General features: G+C 43.8%; 1 pseudogene; it reads left to right on the top strand.

Moving 5' to 3' along the window:
- Nucleotides 1–397: 397 nt before the first annotated feature.
- Nucleotides 398–27,864, top strand: LOC115103126 (brefeldin A-inhibited guanine nucleotide-exchange protein 1-like; annotated as a pseudogene).
- The last annotated feature ends 87 nt before the right edge of the window (nucleotides 27,865–27,951 follow it).

The following is a 27,951-nucleotide window of genomic DNA, read 5'->3' as shown; positions in this document are numbered from 1 at the left end:
TCCACAGTGGTGCAAAAGTTTTTGATGTCCCTAGCTCTTGAGGACCCAAGGGGTACCAAGGGGCTAACAGCCAGTCCCCCTCTTGGGTTCTCAACTGAAGGTATGGACCACTGCTGGCTCCATTTGAATTACAATCCAGAAGCTCTGTTTTAATGTTAATAAATGTCTTGCTCATATGAAAGTTAAGTTCCAAATGTTTCCAAAACCGTATAGCCAGCGTCGGGGGATTTGCCTCAGTCAGCAGCATATAGACAAATATGTTTTATAACTAACCCTCTGTGATATAGCTATGTGGAATGACCCAATGTAAAGCAATGGCATAGGAGTAACTCCCCCCCCAACCAGCAGAAACAAGATTTCATTGCTGACGTAAGTGACGGAATGACGTTACTTCCTTTCAACATGGCGCTGACAGGTTGCTGACAGAAATCGGTGGGATTTCCTTTCTGGAATAAAGGATATTTTTATGTTTCTTCTTAGTGCTCCAATGTTACCCTCTCTAAAAAAATAAGACTATAACAACACTATTCTGTCCACGGGGCAGCAGCTTTGAATACAGTTCCATCACATCATGTATGAGAGTAAAACGAGAAACATGTTTTTAAACCGAGCACTGGAGAAGATTTTAGCCGATAAGGAGGTGAAAAAAGCTCACCATTCCCAGTTGCGCAAAGCCTGTGAGGTGGCACTAGGTAAGTTATATTGTGGCAATGTGTAAGTTTGGGGTGTCATCATCATTTGTCATAGGTTACACACATCGTGCTACTGCACCAATGACTCTCGGTTCGATACATGAAGTGCTTGGATACATCGTTGCAATTCGTTCATTGTAGTAACGTTCTCAATATGGGCTGCGTTCAAAACAAGTATTGCTTTTAAATCGCTGCAGAATCGGGATTCGATTCAAATACTGGGCCGAAAACAAAATCAAGCGTGATCAATACCAGTTATCTAGTTTGTTAGGATATGTATGCTTGTTGTCGTCTGGGGTGTAGCCTGGGAGAGGGCGCAGGTGTGAGAGGGGTGGTCCACTCCATTGTGACCACACCAGTATCCCGTAATTACCCTGTGCCTTCCAAAGACGGCGTGTTTAGTTACGAATCCATACTAAATCATTAGTTTTACATTTTGATCAGCGCAAGGCTATTTGTATGCTGCCATCATTGCTTTAATAATGTTGACAGTGATTACATTGGCAGATTCATTGTTTATAAATAGGCAGATTCACACAGATACAAAGATTTGTATAGATTTTGTTGTAATTTTTTAGGGAGAGGAAACATGGTAAAAATATATTCTATTACATTATCTTAATTCAGGATTAACATTAGCAATTGATGCAATTATTCACCGAGAGTTTGGTCCCACCCTGTGGAGACAGAGAACAACATTACAGTGAATGATGTGGCTCAAGAAGGGTACTGTGGGCCGGACTGTGGCAATGGGACAAGAGTTTGCATAACATCACTAGATAAGGTATGTATCCCAAATGGCACCACATTCCCTATAAAGTACACTACTTGTACCCAGAACCCTATGAGCCCTGGTCAAAAGTATTGCACTATACTTGTGTGTGTTTGTGGGTGCACCACTAACCCACAAATTGTGTCCACGGTTTTGGTCTCTAGTCGTAATAGTCTAAATAGGCTATGATCCCAAAAATGTCCCAAGTAGTGAACTGCCCACAGAAAGTTCTGATCCATAATTCCTTGAAGTCAGTCTATGGTAGTGCTGAAAACATCTCGTGCCAGGAGGTTTATGCTTGCCAGCCGTTGACAACAATAAATAAAATGCAATTGCATATACACTGAAGAAAAATATAAAGGCATCATGCAACAATTTCAAAGATTTTACTGAGTTACAGTTCATACAAGGAAATCAGTTAATTTAAATAAATTCATTAGGCCCTAATCTATGGATTTCACAAGACTGGGAATACAGATATGCATCCGTTTGTCACAGATACCTTCAAAAAAGACATACAGACTGTCATCTGCCCGGTACATTTGAACCTATGATTCAACTTTGAAGAGCAAAACTTCTCCAGTGTGTCAGTGGCCATCAAAGGTGAGCATTTGCCCATTAAAATCAGTTACCACACTGAACTGCAATCAGGTCAAGACCCTGTTGAGGACAACGATCATGCAGATGAGCTTCCCTGAGATGGTTTCAGACAGTTTGTGCATAAATTATTCAGTTGTGCAAACCAACAGTTTCATCAGCTGTCTGGGTGGCTGATCTCAGGTGAGAAGCCGACTGTGCAGATCCTGGGCTGGCATGGTTACACGTGGACTGCGGTAGTGTGACTGGTTGGACATACTGCCAAATTCTCTAAAATGACTTTGGAGGCAGTTTATGGCGTACAAATGAACATTAAATTCTCTGACAACAGCTGGTGGACATTCCTGCAGTCAGCATGCCAATTGCATGGTCCCTCAACTTGAGACATCTATGGCATTGTGTTGTGTGACAAAACTGCACATTTAAGAGTGGCTTTTTATTTTCCCCAGCACAAGATGCACCTGTGTAATGACCATGCTGTTTAATCAGCTTCTTGATGTGCCACACCTGTCAAGTGGATGGATGATCTTAAATCAAGGTTCAATAAATTACATTAAAATATTGTCAAAGGAGAAATGCTCACTAACAGGGATGTAAACAAATTTGCTTTTTAGAGAAGTAAGCTTTTTGTGCTTATGTAAAATGTTGGGGATATTTTATTTCAGCTCATGAAATATGGGACCAACACTTTACATGTTGCGTTTCATATTTATATTTTGTCTTAGAAACATAATTACTTGAGCGGCCGTATCAAATTCAATGGGTCTGCAATGGGTGGGGCCGGTTCTAATAATTCAATGTCTATGGTTGCACCTGCTTCTAAGCATGGTAAACATCTGGAACACACTTATACAACACTAGATGTACCAGATGGTTTCTTGTGTTTTGTTTAAGGAAGAAATCTAAAGGGGAATAGAGAGAATGTGTAGGTTGTTTGTTAGACAGTATCTTACCAAATGAGTTAATCTTATAATATGGACTTCTATACATAGGGTAAACTTTCAGCTGTGCTATGAAAGTCATTCCAGAACAGAAAAGCCAGTTTGTCAAAACCAAAGACTATTTGCTCACTAATGAATCAGTATGACAAGTACATAGACTTGCATATCTTATGCACACAACTTCACTGTCAGCTATGTAAGCAGCCAGCCTAACATGCGCCATTGCTTAGAAGTATACTGCCATCCAAGATGAAACCAGGTGGATGATGACCATGACCCCAACCTCTCCTTCACTGGCTCCTGCTCCACCGATACCCAAATGTTTAATTAGCTGCATTAAACGTCTGGATGATCTGCTGCCTCTTAACTTGGAGTGAATGGTTTTTAGGGTCAAATGTGGTGTATATTTTGGTGAAAAAAAGATTGATTAAACAAATACTTACTTAAATTGTTTACTGATTGCCTTTCGGGTTGACAAGTCATGGGGGCATTTGTTTCTTCTGAATTCCACCAAACACTAGGTTTGTTATTTAGTTCATCTTCATTCTGTATTGATTGTGTCTGGTACACTGTTGAGTGGTCAGTGCCTCCCGTTCCATTGTAGTCTAAATAATGATGATGATGATGATGATGGAGGGGAGGTTATCTCTGTATCTGGTCCCACAGTGTTGCTCTTATTATTTATCTGGCCCAGAGTGATCTCCGTCCTACAGGTCTCGATAGTATTCGCTAGACACCAAACACAAGAAAACCAACCAGAACAGGGATGGACCTACCTGAATTTGTCCAACAAGATACTCTTGTTTTCTTTTTTAATTTTTGCAAAATGTTTCGCTACTGTGTGTACTAATGAATACAACTCTGGTTGATAGAGGCCAGGGCTGATGATGTCACTGATAATGAGGCCATTGGTGATGATCTCATCATGACTCATGAAGTAATCATAAAATGGACAGTAGCTCCTATGAAGAGAAATGATATTACAGTATTGGATGTTTTCTGTCATGTTCAGAGCATCTCAACTGTAATTGTATTGCCAGCGGACATCAATATCTGTATGGAGTATTCAATTTGGCAGGATCTTCTATGAAGGTCAAGGACAGCGGCTAATTTGACAAAGTGCCCATGCCTTCATGTAATGAAACCCTCTACTGCTGCTATATAACATTGGCTGTTGATGTACAGCATTATACAGACCATGCAGGGCCAATATCAAAGGTATTTGGTTAATTGTTTCTCTCTTCCTGTTTTCAGAGGAAATTAAAGAAGAAACAGAGAAGCTGAGGTGGGTTTACTATGAGATGTAGTGTGTGTGTGTGTGTGTATGTTTGAAATGTCTGTGGTAAATAATGGGTTGTTTTGATGTGTCTCCTTCTCTTGGCTCCTGAGAACAACAATCTTCCTTTCTGAATATGTTGTTGGTTGGTAAGCCAGACAGGCCCAAAGTTCAGTGCAGCTCAGTGACCCGCACATCTCCTGTTGGCTTCTGTGTGGAGGTTTCATCCCCGTCACACCTGAGCCCTCACATGTCCAAGTCACCACCCCCCAGGCCCCAGGCTGGAACACTGACCAGACACAATGTGATTCCCAAATGAAACTCTACCCCCTATATAGTACGCATCTTTTGACCAGGGCCCATAGGGAAAATGGTGCCATTTGGGACACTCCCACACACACTGTAGCACAGCAGTCTATAAAGCTTTCATCACTTCTTACTCAACGTTAAAAACAAGACACTTTTTTACATTTATTGACAAAAACAAATGTGCTTTGGGGAGATGAACGCCTCTCGAGTCTGCAATAATATGCCATTCAAGTTTTGGCTGATCTGCTTCGTTGCCAACCAAATTAATGTTTGAGGAAATGAGAGGGAGGGTGTATGGAGCTGAAACGAGAAGTGTGATACAAATATTGACTCCGTAGACTGGCTCCCACAGCTACTGTAACTGACATTGGCTACATCCTGATTCTCTACCTTTCTCCCAAAATGTGTTCACTCATACATCTCCCCTCATGCATTTAAAAGCATTGGATTGATGTAAGCATTGGCAGTAGGGAGTGTTCAAGTGCACACTTCTGGAGAAGGGTAAATAATTGGAATCCAGCTATTGTGTTTGTGTCATTGTCCACCTAGCAGACACTGGTACCCCTCCCCTGTTTTCCTCCCTACCCCTGTAACCAGTTTGCCATTGCTCACTGAGGCACAAATGTCCAATGTTAGGTGGTTGAGTTCCTCAGACATGTTGTTTGGCCTAATGTTTTAACCATTTAGTTGCCACTGTGTGCCCCCCCCAGTCCCCCTCCTGGAGACAGCAATGCTGATTCCAGTACCCTACCACCGGTCAAGTCCAAGGATACCATCATTGAAGCAGACAAGTACTTCCTGCCATTTGAGTTAGCCTGCCAGTCCAAATGTCCTCGCATTGTCATCACATCTTTAGATTGTTTACAGGTCAGTGGTAGGTTACACTACACGCATGGACGTGCACACATGCATACCCACCCAAATACACACCCAAACACAAACGGCTTCATTAGATGTATGTCTTATCTTGGCAACTGGCACTGATCAAAATATGTCTATAGAATGTGTCTGTATTATTGTCCAATACATGCACCATTGAGGGTTAACCTGACCTTTCTTTCTCCAGAAACTCATTGCTTATGGCCACCTCACTGGAAACGCACCAGACAACACCACGCCTGGTAAGAGGTTGATCGATAGAATCATCGAGACGATATGTGGCTGCTTTCAAGGCCCTCAGACAGACCAAGGTGTTCAGCTACAAATTATAAAGGTATGAGCTCTTCTCTTCTTCTCCTCCACACTGTGTGTGACAGACACACCAGCCCCAGCCTGCCTCTCCTCTACTCCCCTCAGCGTTAATCCTGTGTCAGGCCTGACTGGCCTGTGTCTGCCTGTCTTTCTGTCGTCTCGCCACTGAGCAGATAACACACATCAATGGTGTGTTCAGGCCCTTCTTCTCAAGGTTGTGCCAAACTGGTCAATCTAACATTTGGCAGATACATAGCGGACGTAATGCTCAGTTATTGTTTTTTACTGTTCAATATTACTGCCCACTAAGCAATAGCATCAAAATCATGATTTTAGAGACGGGAGGTAACCATAATTGATTTGTTAATGATAGGAATGATTGAAAATGGACATTCTCGTGTTGTTATAATGTTTTGTGTTTGGTCATAAAAAGCATATCTTGTTAACTGTGAGCGGTAGTGATTGTTAGTTCGGTGCCATAGAAGTAGAATGGGTGTCCCCATTCAAGTCAATGATGCCGTAATGGGTATACTAGCAGTAATGTAGGGTGTACCCATAGGAGTAAAGCATTCTATTTCAATGGGTGCTGTCACTCTGCAGGCTCTGCTGACATCGGTGACCTCTCAACACATCGAAATCCACGAGGGCACAGTGCTGCAGGCTGTCAGGACTTGCTACAACATCTACCTGGCCAGCAAGAACCTCATCAACCAGACCACGGCCAAGGCCACCCTCACACAGATGCTCAATGTTATCTTTGCACGTATGGAGAACCAAGCAGTAAGCGCTCTCTCTCTCGTCATAATTGGGCCATAGAAATAGAATGACTAGAACAGGTATCCCCATTCAAGTCAATGTGCCATGACGGGTTGACCAGTGGCCATATTGAGTGTACCCATAAGTGTCTGAGGGCCTTTTCCCATTCCAGTAATTATATTTCTATGATTCCAGCATCAATGGAAATGAAGCTGGAACATAATTATATAATTTTTCAAGTTTATTTAAACTCTCCAATGATATCTAGCATTCAAATCACAGGATAAATTGTTCTAGGTCGTCCAGAAAGCAGGTGTGTCAGGTACAGCTTGCAGCAGGGAAGTGCGTTGCGTTCCGCTGCTTGGTGTTGAAGTGGCTGATGATATATGAACTCTCTTCTGGGTGTGTGTGCATCTTGGCATGACTCGTCTCTCTGCTATCTTTGCCAAGTGGGATTTTCTTTCCAGTAGAGACGCGCAGGCCTGCCTATCAGCTAGCTGCTGACCCGACCAGGGAACCAACCCTGACTAAGCCCCCTGCATTAAAGAGATATAGTATAGCATTCCCTAAAGTATGTTGCCTTGGTCAGTGTTTGCATTGTTGCACTGAATGCCTTTTATGAGCTGTGACGTCACCACTTGGCAGCCAGTTGAGTTCATTTAAACCTAATCTCACAATGCCAGTCAGAAATCAAGAATGTAACATTGGTTATCATTTACGACTTGGAGACACTGGATTCAGAAAACAATGTATGTGCTTAGTACCAACATTGTGATTGGTTTCCTTATATTGACCTGTATACCAGACACCATGAAAAAAAAATAATGATACCCAGTGATGTTTTAGTGCTTGGCTTGACAGTGCATGGTCTAAAAAAAATTGGCCTATGGTTATGTTTTGTGCCGTCTAAGGTTATGCATTAAGTGAAAACGTGTGTGTGTGTGTGTGTTCCCTTGTCTCACCAGCTCCAGGAGGCCAGACAGATGGAGAAGGAGCGTCTGAGACAGCAGCATCTGCAGCCGTCACCAGTCAGCCAACAGGGGCAGGAGCCTCCTGCCTCCCCTCATCTGGAGCCCCCTGCCTCCCCTAAACAGGCGCAGCACACCGACTCACCCTCACCTCAGGAGGAGGCCACCCAGATGCCTGAGCAGAACACTTGCGGGGACCTGGAGCCTGAGAACGGTTCTGTGTTCTGCAGTGCTGAGAATGAGCAGACGGAGGCGGACCAAGCTACCGCTGCTGCTGCACAGGGTAAGTCTCTCTCTATGGAAATCACTCTACTGTCTCTATGGAATGTTGTCTACTGTCTCTATGGAAATCACTGTTCCATATTTCAGTGTGTCACCTTCATCACTGCATTCGATTAGGAGACGTAAAATCCATGCAGGTGAATTAGTATTCCTATACATTCTGTGCTGAGAGAGAGGTTTGCCATGGTAGCCCCTTTACACAGTTTGAAAATGGCAGATTTTGTCACAGATAAGCGCCTAAGTTGTAACGCAGTGGCTGTACAATAACATACTATAAATGATGTCAGAGCTCAGGGTCTGCGCTTCACAGCTCTGAATGGGTTTTGAATGACCGACGTTCTGAACTTGAGCACCACACGTGACAAGAGGTTGCCCACATCCCTCCCAGCAATTGGGCAAAATGTTTTGTTGTCTGATAGAGAGTAATGCTGTAAATTAAGATGACTCTATGTATTTTGAAACATGAGACGTTGAGGATTATAATGAATACCGCTTTGATGCCATACAAGCAAGCCATACACCCATGTGCACATCACATTTCCATATCATAAAACTCATATACAGTGTCAACGTTTTTGTTCATAGTTTGATGTACAGTTACAACATGACATGTTCCAAAGCGAATGAGCCGATGTTTGTCTATTGGGAAGGAAATTCTCTGCAGAACACACACCTGAATGCACCCCTTTCTATGCACCCCTTTCTATGCACCCCTTTCTATGCACCCCTTTCTATGCACACCAAAAGTATGATCTGTTTCTCTGAATTGCCCTGTGATTTGATGCTCACTTGACTCAGATTGTGATTTATAATGGGCTGTTTTTTGGATTGCGTAAACAACAACAGTAAAAGTGTGTTTTCTCCTCAATGGCACAGCTAGGAGAGCTAAAATAAAACATCTTATAGCTCAAGGCTCTTCTTTGATTCATAAGTGCATTGAAAGCACTTAGGAAGTGTACACACTTTGGAGAGGTGTGTGGCCACATGGAGACACCAGTTATTCCTCTTATGTTGCACCTTGTCATTTTGTTGTATTATGTTGCACCCACCCTACATTTTCCAGGAATATTCTTATCATGTTACTGAATGTATCCAGAGTATTTTCAGATTTCGATATCAACAAATGTGGTGAAAAGCAGTGCCTGAAAAAGTACCCAATTGTCATACTTGAGTAAAAGTAAAGATGCCTTAATAGAAAATGACTCAAGTAAAAGTGAATGTCATCTAGTAAAATACTGCTTGAGTAAAAGTCAAAGTATTTGGTTTCAAATAATACTTAAGTATAAAAAGTATAAATCATTTCAAATTGCTTATATTAAGCAAACCAGACGGCACAATTTTAAAGTTTACGGAGCACAATCCAACACTGACATACAGTAATTTACAAATGAAAGCATTTGTGTTTAGAGAGTCCACCAGATCAGTGGCCATGGGGATGTCCAGAGAGGTTCCCTTGATAAGTGTGTGAAATGCGCCATTTTCCTGTCCTGCTAAGCATTCAAAATGTGATGAGTACTTTTGGGTGTCAGGGAAAATGTATGAAGTAAATAGTACATTATTTTCTTTAGGAATGTAGTGAAGTGAAAGTTGTCAAGAATATAAATGGTAAAGTACAGATACCCAAACAACTACTTAAGTAGTACTTTAAAGTATTTTTTCCAACACTGGCGAAAAGTACAGTACATGAAATTAACAGTGTAATGTTTGAATTCAGCCTTGTCAGGTGAACTGTTGTGTTCTCAACTAATAATTTCCCCATAATCTCCAAACTCTACCATGCTTATGCATATTATTTTCATATTTCTTCTGTAAGGAACATTTCAATTTAGCCCTGTCTATACAGCCCAATTACCACGAAGGTAAAGGGCTACAGAGCTCTTAGATCGCGGGAAGGAAGCTTCCATCAGAATTCAAGGGCTATGTTCTAAATAACACCCTATTCCCTTTATAGTGCACTACTTTTGAAGTGGTGCACTTAGAAGTAGTGCACTTAAAAGAAAATAGGCGATGTTTAAATATCATGTACATTCTAGACTCCTTGAACTCTACAGGGTATTACAAGGCAAAGGTCCTTTATTGGGATTCATAATGAAATGGTCTTCAGAGACTTCTGCGGTTTAATATGTTTTGTACACATGTAGCTGTGCCGTGGTAGCAGTAGTGGAGTGATGGTCAAATAAGTCTCTCAAAGACTTATGTGCATCTTTTTGTTGTTGGTATAAATATTTTACTGTCACACACACCAGATATATTCAGTGAAATGTTGTTTTACAGGGTCAGCCATAGTAGCACGGCGTTCCTGGAGCAAATTAGAGTTAAGTGCCTTGCTCAAGGCACCATCGACAGATTTTTCACCTTGTCGGCTAGGGTATTCGAACCAGCGACCTTTCGGTTACCGGCACACTGCTCTTACCACTAGGCTACATGCCACCCTTAAATCCTACAGGATGTTGTCCTCTACTGAAACTTGAAAGTAATTACATTGCAGCTCAATCTGATTTTAGTAAGTATGGTGAAGTGTGTTTACATCGCTCTAGGTTTTTCTCCACAAGATGGTGAAGGGGTTGTTGAGCAAGAACCATTCAACTATGAGGAGGAGCAGGCTCAAGAGATGGTCCAGACCATGCTGCAGGAAGTTGTCAGTACAGTTGTTGGAGGTAACACGGCATTTTCTTAACTTTATAGTCTTATATAGTCTGTCTTGTCTGTAGAAAATTGGACTCACTTTAGTTCCTTGAGAAAGTTGTTGACCATGCACAAGGTGGATGGATTTTGAAATGGAAATTATCTTTCTTTATCATACAATTTTAGCCCCACTGTTATGTTTTCTGAGATGATCCTAAGTTCTATTTTAGCTGCCAAGGCAGCAGCTACTCTTCCTGGTGTCCAGCAAAATTAAGGCAGATATACAATTTTAAAAACATTACAATACATTGACAACAGATTTCACAACACATTAAGCATGTACACTCAGGCCACTACTCTACTAGCACATATCTACAACACATAATCCATGTGTACGTGTGTGTATAGTTCGTATGTTATCGTGTGTGTATAGTGCGTATGTTACCGTGTGTGTGTCTGCATGTGTCTGTGCCTTTGTTTGTGTTGCTTCACAGTCCCGCTATTCCAGAAGAGGTATTTGTATATTTTTTAAAATCTAATTCTACTACTTGCATCAGTTACTTGATGTGGAATAGAGTTCCATGTAGTAATGGCTCTATGTAGTACTGTGCGCCTCATACAGTAGTCTGTTCTGGACTTGGGGATTGTGAAGAGACAGGTGGCATGTCTTGTGGGTTATGCATGGGTGTCTGAGCTGTGTGCCAGTAGTTCAAACGGACAGCTCGGCGCATTCAACATGTCAATACCTCTCACAAATACAAGTAATGATGAAGTCAATCTCTCCTCCACTTTGAGCCAGGAGAGGTTGACATGCATATGTCTGTTTGCCTACGTGCGTGTGTGTGCTTGCGTGCGTGTGTGTAGAATGCAGGGAGAGTGTGTGCAGCGCTACAGAGTGTGTAGACGATATGCCAGTCCCGGTGGAGGAGGAGGGCGGGCTGGGCAGCGACACAGAGAACGTCCATACCAACGGTATCCCTGGCACACCTATATCTGCCAGCTTCACCCCCTCACTGACAGATGACAGGATCTCTGTCTCCTCCAACGACACTCAGGTGCCCACCTACACAGCTCCCCAACATAGAATCGCGTTGTATGCATCTTAAATGGCACCCTATTCTCTTTATAGTGCAGTACTTTAGACCACAGCCCTATGGGCCCTGGTCAGAATTAGTGCACTATATAGAGAATAGGGTGCCATTTGGGATTCATACATTGTCTATGGAGTTTTAACATCTGTTTGGTGCATTCATGTACATTTGTGCATATGAAAATGTATAATTTTTTCGTTAATCTCAGATTAATCTGTGCGTTTCATTTTCTAGGAATCTGGAGCTACGAGTGGTTCGTCTCCTGTTGCTAAGTTCTCCCATATCCTCCAGAAGGATGCCTTTCTAGTTTTCCGCTCTCTCTGCAAACTCTCTATGAAGCCACTGTCTGATGGACCTCCTGATCCTAAGTTAGCTCTCCTTCATACCCTGTCACACCTAGTTACTGTATGAATAGACCCGTAGGATATGGCCACAGGAAATGACTGTATGATTGAACCTCTTGTTATAACTTTACTTATAGCCTACAGGTATAATAAATTAGCTTTATAACTTGTTTTATAATGTCTTGTAGTAAGGCTAATAGTATGTTACATCCCTCTATGCCAGGGTTGTCCAATTCCGGTCCTGGATGGCTGAAACACTTTGTTTCTACCTGGTAGTTAATTGCACTCACCTGGTGTCCCAGGTCTGAATTAGTTCCTGATTTAGAAGAAGAGGATGAAAACCAGAAGTGTTTCAGCCCTCCAGGACCAGGATTGAACAGCCCTGCTCTATGCATGACCATTGTATATTAGTCTGCATCATTATGATATGATAGTATGACATTATCTACGTGCTCATGGCAAGTCTTAACATGCATTATATGTGGATGCTTAAAGTAAATGTTGTTTTCGGCTTGTCTCTGTAGATCTCACGAGCTGCGCTCCAAGGTGCTGTCCCTCCAGCTGCTGTTGTCCATCCTGCAGAACGCGGGGCCCGTCTTCAAGACCAACGAGATGTTCATCAACGCCATCAAGCAGTACCTGTGTGTGGCGCTGTCTAAGAACGGCGTCTCCTCTGTCCCCGAGGTCTTCGAGCTCTCGCTCTCCATCTTCCTCACCCTCCTCTCCCACTTCAAGACTCACCTCAAGATGCAAATCGAGGTACTGGAACTGTCTCGATTCATTATGGGTCTGTCCCAAATGGCACCCTATTCCCTTTGAATCATTACAAAATTATTTAGACAGGGTTTTGTTAACAGATATGGTGGAGTTTCATCACCGAGTATTTTTCCCTCAGGTGTTTTTCAAGGAGATATTCCTCTACATCCTGGAGACGTCCACCAGCTCCTATGATCATAAATGGATGGTGATCCAGAGCCTCACCAGGATCTGTGCAGGTCGGTGTCTGGTTTGTCTACTATACTTCACACTACCAGAGCTTTGTCTATCTGTAAAACCCTGATGAAGGGTTGAAACACATTGGTTTTACCAATAAAGAAAAGCTGCTGGATTCCCTCTTCACTTCAGTTTGCTCCTCTGTTCATGTACCTTGAAGGGAGAGCGAGGTAGCAGCAACCTCCCACTACTGAGGCTTTGACAGACAGACACTCACCTCTGTCTCTTGCCTCTCCTCACAGACGCCCAGAGTGTGGTGGATATCTATGTCAACTACGACTGTGACCTGAACGCTGCCAATATATTTGAGAGGCTGGTCAATTACCTATCGAAGATAGCACAGGGCAGAGTGGGGCATGAGCTTGGCACCACACCTGCGCAGGTAAGAAATGCTTCCAATGGACACTCACTATCCATAGATCTCCTTTCCTGTTGTGTGACCATTTTAATGTGTGTTTTTTGTTGTTGTAGGAACTGAGCTTGAGGAAAAAGGGTCTCGAGTGTCTGGTGTCCATTCTCAAGTGTATGGTGGAGTGGAGCAATGATCAGTATGTGAACCCTAACTCTCAGACCAGTCTAGGTAAGATACCACTTACTTACTACTGTTGAATAAGAGCTTCTGTGTTTCTCCTGAGACCAAACTGTCCTCATTCATAACCAGAGCTACTGCAATAGCCCCTTCTTACTGACACGCAAACCCGCTGAGGCTTTAACTACACATCTGAGATCTCTCTCCAGCTCACACTGAACTACGTTTTTGTTTATCGTTGTGTTCCATCACTGATCTGGATCTGTTTTGCTCTCTATCTTTGATCTTGTAAGGAAGAGCAGGTAAATCCTGAAATGTATTCATAGCCTTAGACACCCATTGTTCCAGTTAGAGCCTGAGGTTGATCTTGATAATCAGTTTTAGCAAAGATCCCCTCTGCCTTAGTGTTAGGTAGTAGCTAACTTTCAGTTTGTTGTGTGGCCTTGTGTTTGCTAACCCGCTGTGAACACAGGTGGTGTTCAGGCTTACAGCTGCAGACCTGGTACAGTAGTGAGCCCCTGAGATGATCCAGGTTGAGACCTCTAACAGTGTTTATAAAGGAAAGGGTTATTCTTAATATTATGGGATGTCCCTACTTGCCGCCCCTCTTCTGTAGGTCAGGAGAAGCCCGTGGATCAGGAGCCCAGTGAGAGCACCAAGCCACCAGAGAGTATCAACCGCTACGGCAGCCTCAACTCCCTGGACTCCAGCGCCTCCTCAGGCATCGGCTCCTACAGCACCCTCATGTCAGGAACGGACAACGCAGAGCAGTTCGAGGTCCTCAAGCAGCAGAAAGAGATCATCGAGCAAGGCATCGACCTGTAAGTGTGTTGGAGACTGGAAGTGTAGTCAGAGCAGCTATCAGTGGCCCAGAGAGCTCAGTGTGGCTGTGTTTGAGAGTCGGACTGAGCACACTAGCTAATCTACAAATCACCTTGCATCCTAAATAACTCATCTTTATGATTTGTAGATCAGTCAATCTGCTCAGTCACTTATCACAGACTTATCCCCCTCTCTTTATTCCTGTGCAGGTTCAACAAGAAGCCAAAGAGGGGCATCCAGTACCTGCAGGAGCAAGGGATGCTGGGTACCACACCAGAGGACCTAGCCCAGTTCCTGCACCAGGAGGAGAGGCTAGACTCTGTAAGCACCTGCTGAAATGACATGCAATGAATGAGACTAACTTCCTCTTAGCCTGTAAAAAGAGATATCTAACTTGTGTTCTTCTTACCGATGTCCACAAACGTATTGGATATACACTGTATTTCCGTTGTGTTTGTGTATATTGAAATGCCTCTGTATGGACTTCCTTCTTTGCTTATCAGACTCAGGTGGGTGAGTTCATCGGGGATAACGAGCGCATTAATAAAGAGGTGATGTACGCCTATGTTGACCAGATGGATTTCCAAGGCAAGGACTTTGTCTCGGCTCTGCGTCTATTCCTGGAGGGCTTCCGTCTGCCCGGAGAGGCCCAGAAGATTGATCGTCTCATGGAAAAATTTGCGGCCAGATATTTAGAATGTAACCAAGGGTGAGTCTCTATCAGTAGACAGACTGCATGGCCTGCGTCCCAAGTGGCACCCTTTCCCCTTTATAGTGCACTACTTTTGACAATGGAAGAGGGTGCCATTTGGGATGCAGTCCATGGTGTGGCTTTAATAGATGTAGGTTGTTCTAATGTTAGGCCGAGGCTGCGGATCCGAAGGTAACCGGCATGATCCGCCCCCCTGGAAGCCTCTTCCCTAGAGCTGAAGCTCCGGATCACGTTCTGTTCATGTACCTCTACTTTCCTCACAAATGTTTGTGGTCACCCTCCCTTCACATTTCTCACTGTTAATCGTGTATGATAATTCTTCAAGTTTTACCCACATGTCTGCATGCCAACCATTTGATCTCAATCAGCTTAATGAGAATGTGCCTTTAGATCTTGAGATGTACAGTGTTGTTACAAAGGTCCTGTAAGCCCAGTGGCGCATTCCGTTTCATTTTGGCTGCATGTTTTGGCTGCATGTTTTGGCTGCACCTTTTCCATTCATCTCTGAAATTCACCAGAGTAGCCTGTTCCCTGGGCAGCCGAACGAGTAGAGCAGAGACTGTGTGTAAAGCTTCTGACTTTTAGGTGTCGGGAAGTGGGTTCCAGAGAATTCCTATCCACAGCCACCCTGATAATATTACACAGTACATGTTATGACATTGGGGGTTTTCTCTGTTCCTTCAGGCAAACTGAGTTCGCTAGTGCAGATACGGCCTATGTCCTGGCTTATTCAATCATTATGCTGACAACAGACCTTCACAGTCCCCAAGTAAGTATGTCAAGCAAACGGTTTCTTGATTAAGAGAGGTCATTAAGGTTAAAACATGAGCTGTGACCAAACATTATTATTATTATTTTTTTTTTTAATGTAGGTGAAGAATAAAATGACAAAAGAGCAATACATCAAGATGAACCGAGGAATCAACGACAGCAAAGATTTACCTGAGGAGTACCTGTCAGCTATTTACGATGAAATCGCAGGGAAGAAAATAGCCATGAATGAAACCAAAAAATTAACCCTCAAATCCAGCAAACAAAGTAAGTTGCTGGATGACAAAATGACCTGGGTCAAGAAGAAACAAGCAAATGGATTCAAAGCTTCTCTGTCCTCAGAGGCACAGTGATTGCATCAACATAGGGTCTTGTGTGGCTAGTTGTTGACTGTGTGTGTACAGTAGGTGTGTTTTGTATGTGAGAGCATGCCCACCAAGTCTCTGTTTCCTCCAGATGTAGCCAGTGAGAAGCAGAGGCGTCTGCTGTATAACGTAGAGATGGAGCAGATGGCTAAGACAGCCAAGGCCCTGATGGAGGCAGTCAGCCACGTCCAGGCTCCCTTCACCAGCGCCACCCACCTAGACCACGTCAGACCCATGTTCAAGGTAACCCACCTAGACCACGTCAGACCCATAGAATTGAAATTTTAAAAACATTTAAAGAATGAAGAGAAGAAATACACTCGTTCTATTTCTATGGTTAGACCTATGTTCAAGGTAACTCACAGAGACCATGTCAGACCATTAGAATGAATTACCAGTAGGACAAACATTAGAATGAAACTCATTCTATTTATATATTCAGACCAATGTTCAAGGTACAACATCCCACTGCTGCTACCATATGTCACCATTACTCACAGTACTAATGCATTCCTTTCAGTATAAAATGGGAATGTAGCTGATGCTGTAACCGAATGCAGAATACCATTTTAAGATCATATTACAACCCTCATGAAATCCTTCTTTGTGTATTGACGTTGTGTGTTTTTTCCCCCCAGTTGGCATGGACCCCGTTCTTAGCCGCGTTCAGCGTGGGTCTTCAGGACTGTGATGACACTGAGGTAGCCTCTCTGTGTCTGGAGGGGATCCGCTGTGCCATCAGGATAGCCTGCATCTTCACCATCCAGCTAGAGCGTGATGCGTACGTCCAGGCCCTGGCGCGGTTCACCCTGCTCACAGCCAGCTCTGGTATCTCTGAGATGAAGCAGAAGAATATTGACACCATCAAGACTCTCATCACCGTCGCCCACACTGATGGCAACTACCTGGGCAACTCCTGGCACGAGGTTAGTCTCACTCTGTCTTCTATGCTGGTCCTGGGGACCCAAAGGGGTGCACGTTTTGGTTTTTGCCATAGCAGTAAACAGCTGATTCAAATGATCAACTGATCATTCAGCTTTGATGATTTGAATCAGGTGTGTAGTGCTGGGGCAAAACATTCAATGTCCACCCCTTTCATTCCCCAGGACCAGGATTAAGAAACTCTGTTCTATAGTATATTGTCACTGCATTTCGATTTGTTTGTTTTTTAACCAGGTAGGCCAGTTGAGAACAAGTTCTCATTTACAACTGCGACCTGGCCAAGATAAAGCAAAGCAGTGCGACACAAACAACAACACAGTTACACATGGAATAAATAAGCGTACAGTCAATAACACAATAGAAAATCTATATACAGTGTGTGTTAACGGCGTAAGGAGGTAGGGCAATAAATAGGCCATAGTAGCAAAGTAATTACAATTCAGCAAATTAACACTGGAGTGATAGATGTGCAGATGATGATGTGCAAGTAGAGATACTGGTGTGCAAAAAGTAAATAAAAACAATATGGGGATGAGGTAGGTAGATTGGATGGGATATTTACAGATGGGCTGTGTACAGCTGCAGAGATCGGTTAGCTGCTCAGATAGCTGATGTTTAAAGTTAGTGAGGGAAATATAAGTCTCCAACTTCAGCGATTTTTGCAATTTATTCCAGTCATTTGCAGCAGAGAACTGGAAGGAAAGGCAGCCAAAAGAGGTGTTGGCTTTGGGGATGACCTGTGAGATATACCTGCTGGAGCGCGTGCTACGAGTGGGTGTTGTTATGGTGACCAGTGAGCTGAGATAAGGCGGAGCTTTATCTAGCAAAGACTTATCGATGAACTGGAGCCAGTGGGTTTGGCAACGTATATGTAGCGAGGGCCCACGACAGCATACAGGTCGCGGTGGTGGGTGGTATATGAGGCTTTGGTGACAAAACTGATGCACTGTGATAGACTGCATCCAGTTTGCTGAGTAAAGTGTTGGAGTCTCGCTGAAGTAGAGGATCGGTAGGATCGTCAGTTTTACGAGGGTATGTTTGGCAGGGTGAGTGAAGGAGGCTCTGTTGCGAAATATGAAGCCGATTCTATATTTAATTTTGGATTGGAGATGTTTAATACGAGTCTCTCTCCCAGTATATTGTCACTGTTTTTTAATTGTTGACCGACTTGTCGATGTCAGAAAATTAATTTGTTCTCAATCACTTACCAGGCTAAATAAAGGTATTAGAATATTAGTAACTCTCACTTCTCTCCTGCTAGTTATCACAAATGAGAATCTTTTTTAAATGACTTACCAGGCTAAATAAAGGTTGAATAGTAACAGAAAATATTAACCCCGACTCTTCTGTCCTGTCTTTCACAGATCCTGAAGTGTATCAGTCAGTTGGAGCTGGCCCAGCTTATCGGGACAGGGGTGAAGGCTCGCTACATCTCAGGGACAGTCCCGGCCAAAGGGGGCCTCCTGGCCAGCCTGAGAGAGCAGGCCTCAGACAGCTCAGAGTACCTGGGACTGGGTCAGTCCTCTTGCCTTTCCATGACAGAGGCTGCATCCCAAATGGCACCCTATTCCCTTTTCCACCCTAACCCCATAGGGCTCTGCTAAAAGTAGTATGCTATATGGGATATACTAAGGTGCCATTTGGAATGCACAAGGCTTTTAGATGAGTTTCTGGCCTATTGTCACAATGCCTGGTTTGGTTTTTATATTCTATTCATAATGTGTAATATAATCTTATGTATCATTGTCTGACTAATGGTGTTTTCTTAAAACATGTACCTTAGCTATTTCTCATTACACAATGTTTGTCTTGCAGTTGGAGGTAATGTGGACCGTAAACAAATAGCCAGTATTCAGGAGTCCATTGGAGAGACGAGCTCCCAGAGTGTCGTCGTTGCTGTTGACAGGTAGGCTGATAGAATGGGCCCTATGATGGAATTTATTTGCTGTTTCCTCTCCAGTTTTATTACTCAATAAACCTCTAAAAGAAAAATTCATCTTATGTTGTTTGTTTTTTCTCAGGATATTTACTGGTTCTACCAGACTCGATGGCAATGCAATAGGTTGGTATTGATTGATATTTCTCTACAAAAAAAATGCTGTGTAGATTTAACCTCATTTGTGCTGAAGGTAATAATGGTTGAACAAAAATAATGGTTGAAACAAACCAAATAAATCAGTTCGAATCGAGGTAGGTAGTTTGTACTCTGAAGTTATTGTTTGAGTACATGAATATTAACAGCTTTAAATGCATTTGTTGTCATTTTGCAGTTGATTTTGTCCGGTGGTTGTGTGCTGTATCCATGGACGAGCTTGCCTCACCGACACATCCGCGTATGTTCAGCCTTCAGAAGATTGTGGAGATTTCCTACTACAACATGGGCCGCATCAGGCTTCAATGGTCTAGAATTTGGGAAGTCATCGGGGACCATTTTAACAAGGTTTTTGTGTTTTTTAACTAGGTAGCAATTTCTGTTGAAAAAAATGCATTATCTGCATGTATTTATATGGAGCTGTTCTCTTGCTGGTTTTCGGGGGAGACAACAGTGGTTCAGATGCATTTGTATCTGTACAGGTTGGATGTAACTCCAATGAGGATGTGGCTATATTTGCTGTTGACTCCCTGAGGCAGCTGTCTATGAAATTCTTAGAAAAAGGAGAGCTCGCCAACTTCCGTTTCCAAAAGGATTTCTTGAGGCCTTTCGAACATATCATGAAGAAGAACAGGTCTGCTTTGTTTTATTTTGTAACCTGCACTAATTAGTGCATGGAATGAAATTCCAATGCTTGTCAAAATTGCTGCAATTGTATCCTTTGTGGCCTTCTAAAACAAATAAATGATTCAAACCTTGAAACAATTCACTTCTTCAAATCTTGAAATGATTCAACGATTCAAAACGTGAAATTATTCAACAATTCAAACCTGGAAAATTATGAAAACCTTGAATTGAAGCAATGATTCCATAATGATTCAATCTGTAACGCCAACAGGTCTCCCACCATTCGAGACATGGTGGTGAGGTGTATAGCTCAGATGGTGAACTCCCAGGCTGGGAACATCCGGTCAGGCTGGAAGAACATCTTCTCAGTGTTCCACCTGGCTGCCTCGGACCAGGACGGAGCATCGTAGAGCTGGCCTTCCAGACCACCGGCTACATCGTCAGTAAGTGTGGGGTTCTCTGAGTCTGACCAACACTAGCTACTCCTTGGGCAATGACATGACTTACCGATGTAAACATGAAGAACAATAGAGGATGGTAGTGCAAAGAGAAACTCAAAGAGAAACCTGTCTATTACCCATTCCTGTATCTAGTCATTTCTCTGTTTTTTATGTTTTTGTTCTCAGCGAATGTATTTGAGAAGCACTTCCCGGCCACCATTGACTCTTTCCAGGATGCTGTAAAGTGTCTGTCTGAGTTTGCCTGCAACGCCTCCTTCCCTGACACCAGCATGGAGGCCATCCGCCTCATACGCCACTGTGCCAAATATGTGTCTGAGAGGCCACAGGTGAGCAGTGAGCACTATATTGAGAAGGACTTGAAATACTCCAATAATTAACAGTTTGATGGTGTATATCAGAGATAAAACTAAGATGTTTAGTAGTTGGGCAGAAGTTATAAAGTATGAAATAGTCAAACAAACCAAAAACTATTGTAGGGTTATATAAGTAATGGATAATCCATATAATGGAGATCACCTAGACGAAAAGGGAATGTATGGATTCAGGTATAATTTATTCAGGACAATCCAACTCTCTGAATGGCCATGAGATTCCTCTCTTACCCATGGATGTACACCTCTCCTCCTTCTCTTGCCAGGCCTTCAAAGACTACACCAGCGATGACATGAATGTAGCCCCGGAGGACCGGGTGTGGGTGCGAGGATGGTTCCCCATCCTGTTTGAGCTCTCCTGCATCATCAACCGGTGTAAACTGGACGTCAGGACCAGGTAAGGCCCTTCTCATCCTACCTGAAACAAACATCTAGAAAGGTTTCCCAGGCCACTGTGCTTCTGCATTGCTTGCTCTTTGGGGTTTAGGCCAGGTACCTGTAAAACACTTTGTGACAACTGCTGATGTAAAAAGACCTTTATAAAATACATTTATTTGATTGAATACCTGTGTCCCTAGTCCTTGTCTCATCTCCTGACTGGAGGATAATGAGTCAAAGCAATGTATGCACAATGAACTACCAGCAGTAGTCTTTATTGTGTCAACCTGGCATGAATGAATGAGTTTCACAAGTGATATGATCATCCCTGCTTTTGTTGCCTTAATGAGTAAAATAGCAGAATAGACTTTTCTGAGTGTGGACCCTCTACTAATAAATCATCCCTGTTTCCTTGCCATTGCTCTAGGGGCTTGACTGTGATGTTTGAGGTGATGAAGACCTATGGTCACACCTACAAGAAACACTGGTGGCAGGATCTGTTCAGGATCATCTTTAGGATCTTTGACAACATGAAACTTCCAGAGCAGCAGACTGAGGTTAGACTAAGCTAACCTAATTTTCCGGAACTTTGTGTCACTGCCAGAAAATACATAGGGTGTGTCCCAAATGGTTTGGCACTATGAGTACTGGTCAAAAGTGGTGCACTACATAGGGAATAAGGTGCCAGCTGCTGCATTTGTATGAACTTCGTTTTCCTCTTCAAACCCAGAAAGCTGAATGGATGACCACCACTTGTAACCATGCACTTTACGCCATCTGTGATGTCTTCACTCAGTACTTTGAGCCTCTCAGTGATATTCTCCTGGATGATATCCTGTCCCAACTGTACTGGTGTGTACAACAAGGTGAGAGGAGAGGACTGGTTGGTTCCTTGTCTCATCTAAAACACCTCAGAGTTTAGGACCCTCTTTCTTCACTCTATCGTTGATCTGCTCTCCCTCCCCTCCCTCTCTCTCTCTCTCTCTCTCTCTCTCTCTCCCTTCTCTCTCTCTCCTCTCTCTCTCCCTTCTCGCTCTCTCTCTCTCCCTTCTCGCTCTCTCTCTCTCCCTTCTCGCTCTCTCGCTCTCCCTTCTCGCTCTCTCGCTCTCTCCTTCTCGCTCTCTCGCTCTCTCGCTCTCCCTTCTCGCTCTCCCTTCTCGCTCTCCCTTCTCGCTCTCTCGCTCTCTCGCTCTCCCTTCTCGCTCTCCCTTCTCGCTCTCTCGCTCTCCCTTCTCGCTCTCTCGCTCTCCCTTCTCGCTCTTTCGCTCTCCCTTCTCGCTCTCTCTCGCTCTCTCGCTCTCCCTTCTCGCTCTCTCGCTCTCCCTTCTCGCTCTCTCGCTCTCCCTTCTCGCTCTCCCTCTTCTCGCTCTCTTCTCTCTCCCTTCTCGCTCTCTCTTCTCTCTCCCTTCTCGCTCTCTCTTCTCTCTCCCTTCTCGCTCTCTCTTCTCTCTCCCTTCTCGCTCTCTCTTCTCTCTCCCTTCTCGCTCTCTCTTCTCTCTCCCTTCTCGCTCTCTCTTCTATCTCCCTTCTCGCTCTCTCTTCTCTCTCCCTTCTCGCTCTCTCTTCTCTCTCCCTTCTCGCTCTCTCTTCTCTCTCCCTTCTCGCTCTCTCTTCTCTCTCCCTTCTCGCTCTCTCTCTTCTCTCTCCCTTCTCGCTCTCTCTCTTCTCTCTCTCCCTTCTCGCTCTCTCTCTCTCTCTCCCTTCTCGCTCTCTCTCTCTCTCTCTCCCTTCTCGCTCTCTCTCTCTCTCTCCCTCCACTCTCCCTCCCCTCTCTCTCTCCCTCCCTCCTCTCTTCCTTTGACCCTCTGTCTCTCCCTCCCTCTGACCTCTGTCTCTCCTCAGACAACGAGCAGCTGGCGCGCTCAGGGACCAACTGTCTGGAAAATGTAGTCATTCTGAACGGGGAGAAGTTCAGCCCAGAGATATGGGACAAAACCTGTAACTGTATGCTGGACATCTTCAAAACAACCATCCCTCATGCGTAAGACCCTTTTTAATTACAGGAAGTTATTACTGCAGTTGAACCACTGTAAGTGTGCATAATTCATAGCAAGAGTAAATTGACTCTATTCTGTGTTGGGTCTGCTGTCCTTAGGTTACTGACGTGGAGACCAGCTGGAGGAGAGGGGGAGCTGATGCCACAGTACGACCTCTCAAACCTGGTAGGTTTACTGCTCGTGTGTTTACCATTCCACTTTGACCATTTATTTGCGTTATGTTTGAGACTTCACACTGATTTCCCAATACAGTACTTCTTAACGCTCAAATGAATCGAAACAGCATGCTGAGTTGTGATCGATGTTCCCTCTGATATTTTTCGGCACTGAGCAAATTTCAGGCCAGCTGAGCGCAAACTTGAACGTTGTGTTTACTGTGAACACTGAGGCTGTACCTGCGTTAATTTACTGTTTTAACGCCACTGACTGATCATAATGACCTAACTGATCCTAATGTAGGCCTACCAGAGGGGTGTAGCATAAAAAAACAATGGAGAAAATGCATCACATAACATTTTAACATGGAAATAGCAGTTATATCATTCAGCATACAGTATCAACCAATGTGTGGAGTTCAATGTAGGCCTACATGCAGGGCTTGACTTATTTATCCACTTGTCCTTCGGACGAGGAGGTGACTGACATTTTGTTGTTTGATGCAAGAAACCACTTTACAAAATAAAATGGATTATTATTCCCATTATTACAGAGAATAAGACAAATGATCCTACTCTCTGCCTATTGTCTCGACACTGCCCCTTTAAGACACAAAAAAAGCTCTTTACCTGACTCGCATTTCAAAGATGGATAGAAGTGTACATGTTTTGTGCTCTTGTAGGAAGCAATCACTCCCCCCATTTTTGACTAGAAATGATCTATAACTGGGCTAATAACTCACTAACTAGTAAATAATATGAACAAATGTGCACAAGTGGCTACATGCAGCTCTCACTTTTATCTTAAAACAAGCCCATAATAATCGTGATCGCTCATGCTGTAAAACCATCCAGTTCAAAGTGAATGACACATCCATATATAGCAATGATTTATTTGCATATAGGCTACTACAGCTCTGATTGGTTATTTCGCACCGGTCTGTGTTGAGTAGGGGCCAGATTTGTGCGTGTCAATGTAAAAGAATCCTACAATTAAATCTCTTGCATAGTTAGTTTTGCCTACTAAGTCTTGCATAGTTTTTGTTTCGGTATGTTGCATTGAAAGTGGCTAATAGGAATCATTGGTTGTGATTATGTATGATGTGTTTCAAATCTAGGCTACATTACCGGTCCCTCTCTTGTGTTCTCAGGACTCCATATCCCAGAAGTCAGTGGACATTCAGACTCGTACGGAGGACCAGCAGTCAGTGTGCAGTGTGGACAGGATCTTCCTGGAGAACCAGAGGCAGAGGACATACAGCGGCTCCTCGGGCACACATGAGGACGGCCCCAGGGCTAGGAACCCAGCCAGTGAGTTTGTGTGGAGGTGTATGGGCAAGTCCTAGGCAGCCCTCCCCTTGTTGTCTCTCCCTTGCCAATGACCCGTGACTCTCCCTTTCTCTCCCCCTGTCCCTGTCTCTCACCTTCTCCCCCCCCTGTCACCATCCCTACCCCTCCAAATCTCTCCCTGTGGCCATGTTTCTCTCCTGCCTCCTATTCCTCTCTTCCTGCCCCTCAAACTGGCTGTGCTGTGTCTGTCAATGTGTTGCAGAGATGCAGGAGCAGAGGTTATTCTCAGCGCTGCTCATTAAGTGTGTTGTGCAGCTGGAGCTAATCCAGACCATAGACAACCTGGTCTTCTTTCCCGCCAGCAGCAGGAAGGAGGATGCAGAGAACCTGGCTGCTGCACAGGTAACCAAAGAGTTAGTGTTGAAGTCGCTCTGTTTCAATAACTGAAGCAAAGCCATTAAGGGCAATATTTATTTTATGGCAAATAATATTTTGAGGGGCTGTCAATGTTATTACAACTAACAACTAAAAAAAGTTTGAATCAGAAAGGCTTAATAACATTTGGTTATAACTGAGCATTGTGTTATCAACCTCTCCAGAGAGACACAGTAGATGCAGATGTCCAGTTGGAGGCCCAGGACCAGGGAATGTACCACTATCTGACCTCGGATCAGCTCTTCAAACTGCTGGACTGTCTGCTGGAGTCCCACCGCTTCGCCAAGGCCTTTAACTCCAACAACGAGCAGAGGACTGTCCTGTGGAAGGCTGGTATGTGACTCAGGACCCTCAATACCAGGGGTGTCAAGCGGCCCAAATCCTGCACGTGAGGGGGTCCAATCCGGGCCGAGGGTGGTTTGAGTAAAACATTTAAATAAGGAAACGTAAAAAAATGAATTTAAAATACTTTAAAATGACTATATGGGCCTTTAAAATGACTATATGGACCTATATTCATACAGTTTCTTGACTGTCCAGCTTGCTAATAATCACTGTGCACAGTCAATGGACCTACATTAATAGAGTTTCTTGACTGTCCAGCTCGCTAATAATCACGAGACAGTCCGGGATCATCGAAAAATTTAAAAACTACAGATAGAGGAATTTTTTGATGCCAAGGAAATCAAACAAATTTTCAGTGTGGCCTTCCAGACCTCGTTGAAGACCGAATGCGTTCCCTGGGGGGTTCGCCAATGGGTTCGACACCCCTGCTCAATACCTTCACACTGTCACAGCAAACTCTAATCTGGAGGTGTATGTGTCAGGCGTCTCAGAGTAGGAAAGCTGAGGTTTGGATCATTTTTGCCTTTTAGATCACAATGAATATAATGACATGGACGGGGGGGATCTTATCCCAGATCAGCTCTCCTACTCTGAGACACTTGATACATCCGGCCCCAGACTAACATACAGTAGCAGTTGTCTCACAGCATGTTGGTGTTTCTAAGGTTTCAAGGGGAAGTCCAAACCCAACCTGTTGAAGCAGGAGACCAACAGTCTGGCCTGTGGCCTCCGCATCCTGTTCCGCATGTACACAGATGACAGCCGCAAGGCAGCCTGGGAGGAGGTGCAGAGACGATTGCTCAAGTAAGAACATAAAGATGTTTTTTTTCTGTTCTTTAACAAGACACTTCGCTAGAGGAAATGGTGCTATTGACTTGTGTTAAGAGTTTGTCTGTTCAGCACCTTTTAGTCCCTCATTGTGGACAAGAGTGAATAGCACAGACTTTGAGACAGGAACCTATATTTTGCTAGTCTGGTCAGTCAGACTGACTGCTGCGCTCACATTTTGTTTAAAGTGAAACAGAATGTGAGTTATCCCGAGATCAGGCTGGGTTCCACCAGGCTAATATTCTGCTGCTCGGATCTGGAAATACGTTCCACATTCACTCACTTCCGTAACGTCTCTCTGTCTATTGCAGTGTGTGTGGGGAGGCCCTGGCCTACTTCCTCACTCTGACGTCAGAGAGCCACCGGGAAGCCTGGACCAATCTCCTCCTCCTCTTCCTTACCAAGGTTGTGAAGATCAGCGATGACAGGGTGAGTCAATCAGAAAGTAGAGCCACATACACCTCTGACATGAAGTTTCCCCTAGGTACAGATCTAGCATCATTTTCCCCTCCCCCAGTCTTTAACCATAGTGGGGGAAATGTAAGACTCACCCAAGATCAGCGTCTAGGGGCAATTTCACCCTAAACCCCATATACAACACTGTACCAAAAAAATAAGTTGTAATTTTCCCTTCCCATGTCTTTGATGGAGAGTGAGCTAATTGTGTCCCTTCCTGTATCCCTGTACTATCCAGTTCAAGGCCCATGCATCCAGGTACTTCCCACTTCTCTGTGAGATCATGCAGTTTGACCTGATTCCAGAACTCCGGGCCGTGCTGCGTAAGTTCTTTCTCCGCATCGGCAACGCCTTCGACATCTCACTGCTGCCTAGTCACCGAGAGGAGCTAGGTCCTGCTGGGAGCCAGTGACATCATCACTAGTGGACCAGGACCAGCACAGTACACAGGCTGCTCATAGTCTCTCTCTGAGGTGGGAGAGGGGAAGGGTGCATCCCAAATGGCACTACATTATGGTACTGGAAGCTCCTCCATGCTGCACAGTGATGTTAACTATTGACGGTAGTGTGGTGAGTGGGGCCCAGAAAAGCACTGAATGAATGGCTGCAGTATGGCTTCCTTGTACAGCATAGAAATACCCTACAATATCATACAGATGATGGTTATAACAGTGCAATTATTCTGGTCATTTCTCCCCCTCTGACCAGAGGACTAACTAACATTGTGGAGGCTGTGATGTGTGCTTTTTGGTATCTCTTGGCATTATTTTATGGAACTGAGGAGGTATGAAATTGTTAGTGAAAAGGATGAGTAACGTTAGCAGTGATTTTTCTTTTGCACAGCCACTAGGTACCAAACAGCAGCCCTCCAATACAACTAGACAATTCAAAAGTAGCTTTGTAATATACTAAGGCCATGTTTACAGACTAGACAGACCAGTTCTGATCTTTTTTTAAATTCCACTAATTACATCAGATCTGATTTGTGAAAAAAAGATCAGAATCGGGCTGCCGGTGTAAACGCAACTTAAAACCTGTCATGCGTTTTTCTTTTGAAATCTAACAGCACTTGTCATTTCAACTTAACCTTACCATGACACTATTGTATGAAGATGAGTAAATGTTATTCCATTCTATGTATATACTGTAGTACTTTGTTTCAATTTAAACACATTTGAATTTGCTAAATCTTGTCAGCAGTCACCACATGTTTGATGTATTGTCATTTAAAATAAGAAAACAATTCTACGTTAAATAGATGTCTGCTGAGTTGTGAAAATCAAGACACACATGGTGTTTGAAACTGTACTTTGAGGATAGTGTTTCTTGGCGAGTCAGTTATATTGGGAAACAAGAGGTGTACATGACACACTGTTAATTACCACCAGGAACATTCTCATTAGTCAATAAAGGTTTGTCTTTGCATTGATATGTAACTGACAGACGATTCAGTTGCCTCAAAATGCTTATTTTGCTACTTGTCATGCATGGCTTAGGGGCCTGTCGCAACTTAAACCGTTATCAGGTGAACTGAAACC

Source organism: Oncorhynchus nerka, linkage group LG20 (genome assembly GCF_034236695.1).
Source record: "Oncorhynchus nerka isolate Pitt River linkage group LG20, Oner_Uvic_2.0, whole genome shotgun sequence".
NCBI lineage: Eukaryota > Metazoa > Chordata > Actinopteri > Salmoniformes > Salmonidae > Oncorhynchus > Oncorhynchus nerka.
The sequence above is the reverse complement of the archived record's forward strand: the minus strand, read 5'-3'. Positions and strand labels throughout refer to the sequence as shown.